This window comes from Rattus rattus, chromosome 8 (assembly GCF_011064425.1).
Source record: "Rattus rattus isolate New Zealand chromosome 8, Rrattus_CSIRO_v1, whole genome shotgun sequence".
Lineage (NCBI taxonomy): Eukaryota > Metazoa > Chordata > Mammalia > Rodentia > Muridae > Rattus > Rattus rattus.
Genome location: NC_046161.1, coordinates 80,935,094 through 80,942,050, shown reverse-complemented (window position 1 = coordinate 80,942,050; position 6,957 = coordinate 80,935,094).

Here is a 6,957-nt window from a genome sequence, read left to right as displayed (position 1 = left end):
CCTCTTCTGGCCCCTATATACACTGCACGTACAGAGTGCACATGCATAGTAGACTCAGGCCCATATGCACACACAGCAAAATAAAAGGTAAAGGAAACAACTTTAAAAATGCTAATACTAATACTTATTGATTTACTTGTTTGCACTACACTTCATTTCTTTTTCCCATGGATCGTAAGCTAAGATTTTCTTGTAATGTCATATTTGGTCTGTCTTATCAGCTGAACCAGAGTGAAAAACTCATCTGGCAGGGGCCGTAGGATAAAGTCAATGATAATGGAAATGAATTGATGATCTCTGCACATACCAGCTGTAAGATAGGAGACAGTAAGAGCACAAAGCCCTTACGCTGGATGCGCATCTCTAATAAGAACTATCTAACCAGAAGCATCTAAAACAGAGGCACCAGAGAGGAGGCCAGGGAATGTCCTAAGTTATATTAAATTTTGAGTCTTTCGCAATGAAAATAGAATCAATGTAGTTTTAGGTTTTAAAGACATATATTCACTGGGCAAGTCAACAAACGGTATAAATTCTCGAAAGTTCAGCAACCCACTTGCTCTTTTGTTTCTCTAGGGGAGATCGCTGGCCTACTGTTTAATCTGTTTTCCTACTTAAAAATGTCAATGTGGTCCTTGGCTGAAAGGTTAGCTCCCCAAACCAACGTTTTAAAAGCAAGAAAATTCATATTTTGTTTCACTGTGCCTTGGGAGGGGTTAACTTGGGAACTTTCTAATATGCGGCTGGAATAGGCATTTGAATAAATCATAAGCACAGAGTCTGCTAATTTTCTGAAGCTCCCACAACAATGCTCTGTCCCTAACATGTCTCCCAAATGTCTGGAGCTTAAGTTTTTGGACAAAAGAAAATAGTCAAGGCAAATAAAAGAGAAATCCAATATCGTTAGATGCATTATGCTCTAGAAAGAGCTAGGGCTGTGCTTACTCCAGACGAAATTAGTTTAAGCAGCAATGCTGTATTTGAAGTTCATGTTGTTGTTCTGAACATCAAACAACTTAAACTTTCCATTTCTCTTTAATTTTCTCTTCATTAGACAAAAGGAAATAGCTGGTTGTAAAACGAGGGAGAGAGAGAGAGAGAGAGAGAGAGAGAGAGAGAGAGAGAGAGAGAGAGATCCACACATGGGAGAGGCAGGGAGGAAGCGAAGCAGAGAGGGAAAAAGACAGAGACAGAGAGAACAAGGACTATTTTCCCAACCAAACTGATATCATCTCTGTCCGGTCAGCTGTATTCACTTGCAAGGTATCACCACCCCTGTGCTTGTTGACTGCTGACTATCCCCCATAAAAGAAGGAGCAAGGAGTGTCGCAAGACCTACCTGAATATCTAGTCACCCTTCTGAACCAGTGGTATGTATTCTTCTCAGTTTCCTGTAGCCTTGGGGAGAGGCTAGAGCACATAGGTGTGAAGGACTAGAAGAGGTTGTTCCATCTGTGCAGCCATGATAGTCATTAAGCATACTGGGTGCACTTATTCCGGTGCAGTCGCTTTAAGGTCACTTAAGCTCCTGCTCATAATACCTCACACTCTCACGGCTCTGTAAGTAAGCCTAATAAACTCTTGCTTCCCTACAGTGAACTCCGCTAGTTGTGTGGACCTTAGGAGGAGGAGGGGTAGACGTTGTTTATGTCTTTGCTAGGAAAGAATTTCAAGAACAGAATAAATGGCAAGAAGTACGCATGAGATATAGATCTCTCCTGAGAGACACAGCCAGAATACAGCAAATACATGGGCGAATGCCAGCAGCAAACCACTGAACTGAGAACGGGACCCCCGTTGAAGGAATCAGAGAAAGGACTGAAAGAGCTTCAAGGGGCTCGAGACCACATATGAACAACAATGCCAACCAACCAGAGCTTCCAGGGACTAAGCCATTACCCAAAGACTATACATGGACTGACCCTGGGCTCTGACCTCATAGGTAGCAATGAATATCCTAGTAAGAGCAGCAGTGGAAGGGGAAGCCCTGGGTCCTGCTAAGACTGAACTCCCAGTGAACGTGGTTGTTGGGGGGCGGGCGGTAATGGGAGGAGGATGGGGAGGGGAACACCCATATAGCAGGGGAGGGGAGGGTTAGGGGATGTTGACCTGAAACCGGAAAGGGAATAACAATCGAAATGTAAATAAGAAATACCCAAGTTAATAAAGATGGGGGAAAAAAGAAGAACTCGTGAATTTATACACACACACACACACACACACACACACACACACACACACACACACACACACACCACACACACACACACACACCACACACACACACACACACACACACACACACACACACACACACACACACACACACACACACACACATTTTCTTGCATGAGAGCTTCTTGAGCTTCCCAGTAACATGTGTGTTCTAGTGACACAATTTGAGGAGGGGGGCCCTTTTCACATCTCCTCATTGTATTCTAGAGATGTACAAGGACAAATGCATGTGCTTTGTCCAACAACAGCTATTCAATCAGGGCAGGGTGTGGATTACATTGTAGCCACATGAGCAACAAAAAAGCAAAGGAAAATGAAGGGGTCAGAGGAACTCTTCCCGAGATACCCAGCTGAAGGTGAGGCATCCGCTTGGGTTCTCACAGGTTCTTGCCTAGAAATTCTCTACCAGCAGATTTTCCTGGAGTCAGAAAAGTCTCATCGAAAGCATGTTCTTCCGGCCATCTCTTCAAATTAGGAAAAGAAAGTTCACAACAGCATTGTTGTGCATGGGAACTTCCATAAATTATGTGTTTTCCTCTAGGTTCCTGAGAATACTGGAAGAGCTCGGTCCTCTTCACAATAATACCGAAGTAAACCTTATTTCACAGCTCAGATACTATGAAAATCCTTGGTTTGTATCTCGCCTTAGAAATGATCCTTGTAGGAGGATACCAATCATGGAACTGTATGAACTTAGAAGTCAAAATAAAATAAAATCCCCATTACCAAGAAAATAAAACAAGTTAGCTCATCAATGATTATTGACAGAGTAGGCATTTTCTTCTTCAAATGCTTTATTTATATATCTCATGTATATGGGAAATCACCTGCATGTATGTCTGTGTACCGTGTGCATGCCTGGTGCCCTGATGCCAGAGGAAGTTGTCAGGTCCCCTGGAACGGGAATTATAGAGCACTGTATAATGTCATGTGGATGCTGGGAATTGGGTCACAGCTTCCAAGGAAGAGCCGGTACTCAACCACTGGGCCATTTCTCCAGCCTTGTAGACATCTTATGATTTGACAATAACTAAAGCCTTTGAGGCAAGTATTACTGTCATCCCCATTACATAGAAAAGGCCCCAGAACTTGCCTGAAATTGCATAGCTCCTAAGGTCCAGTGCCGGTGGTGTGGATTGGTGATTTGCAGCCTAAGATATCAGCCACGTCCACTCATAATTTCTAAAAATGGATGTTCCTGACTGAATACTCAATTGTATTAGGACATGGAAGCCTGTCCTCTTTCTAGCTGCGATGATGTTGTGGAATGGATGGTGGATTCAATTGAACAGTTGGAGTTCTGGGATGGCTCTGTCATGGATGTCACTCACCACATAAGATGGGGAGTCAGTCTTAAATTCCCTCCTGTCTGAGAAGATAGGACTAATACAGATTTGAGAAAGATTTGAGGGTTGTGGACAACTAAATGTGAAACCTGGTAACCATTCACCTGGGGTGTGAAAAGCAATACTCTAACTGATGGGCACGATTCGATGTGTTATTGATAATTTGGGGGTGATTCTCAATGACTCTTATGTAACTCACTAACCCTCATATCACTGAGAGTATTGGTGTCTTTCTGCAGGCTCACAAAAGTCTATTTTTGTGTGTCACCATGGTACTTGGTCACCCAGCAATCTTCCTTCACTCCTGTTCCTTGGATCTGGGCTGTCTCTACCTTGTTCTCTCTTTATTTCTGTATGTTTCCCTCTGTCTCTGTCTATCTCTCTTTTCCCTCCCCTGATTGTGCATGCGTGTGTGTGTGTGTGTGTGTGTGTGTGTGTGTGTGTGTGTGTGTGTATTGCTAAGGGTTGACATCAGGTGTCTTCCTCAGTCATTCTCTACCTTATTTTTTGAGACAGAAGGCCTCACAAAAAAATCTAGATAAACAGGCTAAACTACCCAGATCTATCTGTCTCTAGAAATCCCTTCCACACTATTACCTCACCCCATCCTCTCCAGTGCTGGGGACATAGATACTGTAGGATCTGGGTCTTTATGTGGTACTGGGGACTCGAACTCAGATCCTCATGCTTGAATGGCAAATACATCTCCCCAGCCACTCTACCTTGCTTTTGATTAATAAACATCATACGAAGGCTAGGTGGTTAGTCTACAAGAAAGTCTCCTGTCTGTGTATGCCTAGCTGAGTTCTCAGGTAACAGCCTTCCAAGTGTCAGACATGGGAATTAGTGATCCATCAAGGACACACGCAATAGAGACTTCTGAGGAATGTGTCTACAACTGTCACCGGACACTAATGACACAAAAGAGTTTTGGAGAATCAACAGAACCTTTTTAACTCTCAGACCTGTGAGACAGAATTAAAATACTGTTGTTTCAACCCTCAAAGTTTGTTACAACAGGTACAGGATAGTCAGACTTAAAACAGGGAAGCAAAATGAAAATATTGTTTGCATGCTATGTGCCTGTAAAATAAATGTATACTTCTCAGGGGAGTCCATTTCTAGCTTGCATTTTGAGCAAACAATAAACATATTTGTCCCGACTTGGAGCATAGCATTTCTGTTTTTGTTGTTGTTGGGTATTTTTTATTTACATTTCAAATGTATCACATCCCCTTCCCCTTCTTCTATAAGGGTGTTCCTCCTCCCCAACCACACTCCATTCCCCTCCCCACATTCCCCTGCACTGGGGGGGTGGGGTGTCCAGCCTTGGCAGGACCGAGGGCTAAAGAATTATTTATTTTTCTGTATGTGAGTACACTGTGGCTGTCTCAGACACCAGAAGAAAGTATCAGATCCCACTACAGATGGTTGTGAGCCACCATGTGGTTGCTGGGATTTGAACTCCAGTCCTCTGGAAGAGCAGCCAGTGCTCTTAACCACTGAGCCATCTCTCCAGCCCAAAGCATAGCATTTCTTTACCTTTCATTCTTAACTAACTGAATGGCTTCTCGGATTAACTGTTTCGCTTCCGTAGGACAATTTAGCTTTTTGAATCTCGACCTTACTGATATTCTATACAACCTACCATTTTTCTTGCCACACTAGAATGCTCGTGCTTTATGGTCTCTTTTCTTTGTCATCTTAGAAGGGAAGCAATAATTTCTTCTCTTGCATAAGTGGACTAGGGACATCAGAATGCGTGTTTTGTTGTCGATTTCCTTTGAAAGTCACGTTTGTGTGTGGGAGTGGCCATGCACCAATATGGTTATTTTGCACCTCATGCTTTATTCTCCTTTGACAGAAAAGCATCCCTGGAGTAAGATCACCCTATAGAGCTACATTAAAACGAGATGCTTCTTGGGGCAAGATATGAATATTCCAGCGTCAGCTCAGGTTGTGCCTGAGACAATCAGATTGCCTTCACCTCCATTGCTCTTTATTTCTTATATATGTGTTGCATCATAAAAATAAACAAAAGGGGTTGGGGATTTAGCTCAGTGGTAGAGCGCTTACCTAGGAAGCGCAAGGCCCTGGGTTCGGTCCCCAGCTCCGAACAAAAGAACCAAAAAAAAAAAAAATAAAAAAATAAACAAAAGGTCTGAGGACTGTCCCTTCCTGTGTCAACATAGACTGTAATCCCAAGTGCCAGGATTACAGGATTGTAGCAAGATGTCCTGTTCTGTGTGGTTCTGTAGTTGAACTCAGAGCTTAATGCATGCCAGACAAACAGTCTGCCAACTGAGTTATGTCTCATCCTTCACTCACAATTATTATTGATTTACTTTTCCTACATTTAACCTGGTACTCAAAAGAGAACTTGCATTAAGTCAGATACAGGAATATAGTGGTATACACTTTATATGGATTGTATAGTATCTCAACACACACACACACACACACACACACACATTGAAATTAGGGTGTCTATTCATTTATCCTCTCTTATAACTACCAAGAAAGACTCAAAGATTTTTAATTTATAAAAATTTCAAATATATTCCCATTCTTGTTTAAGATTTATTGAATGTTTTTAGTATATGCCTTTACAAAAACATGTCGACAAGAAATTGTTTTTCTTTCAATTCATTTCTTTATTTTAGTGAATTTTCTTTATTCTTTAGTATAGAACATTTATGACCGGATTTCTCAATGTAAGATTCTGACATTTCTTAATATTCTTTATTAGAGATAGAATGTTGTTTTCAAAGCTGTCCAAGACTACCCAAAACTGGTATTTCAAATACTCCACCCTTTAAACAAGTTTTTAATTTGTACACAATACTTCTATAGCTGATAGAGTTTCAAACCTTTTCTGTTGACACTTACAGCCGACTGCTGATTCGTAGGTGCAAGACCTTGCTTTGCACCTGAAGATAGCCTATGACTATTCTTACTGAAAGGACCTTGGATGTTGGCACAAGATACCCCAAAACCAAAGTTTTAGGACAAAGGAGATTTATTTGCCCCAGAGGGACAAGGGGCAGGGAATAAAAGAGAAGCCAGGAGATAGAGGATGAGGGAGAAGGGGAAAAGAACAAGAGGGAGAGAGGGAAGGGGTATTTGCTTCCAAAAGACAAAGGACTGTCTCTGGATAGAAAGGGGGAAAACCTGTGTTAGGATGAGGTGCTTAACTTAGGCATGTTAATGAGAGTAGTCAAAAGGAGGATTTTGATTACTGGATTTTACTACTTTGATAGCTGAACGATAGTGGTCATTCTCATGGGGGAGAAAGTGGCCAAGTAGGGGAATAGACCATGGAGGCCTTTAGCAAGGAAGAGGGAATGGGGGAAGGGCCAGGCCTGCCAGAACCATG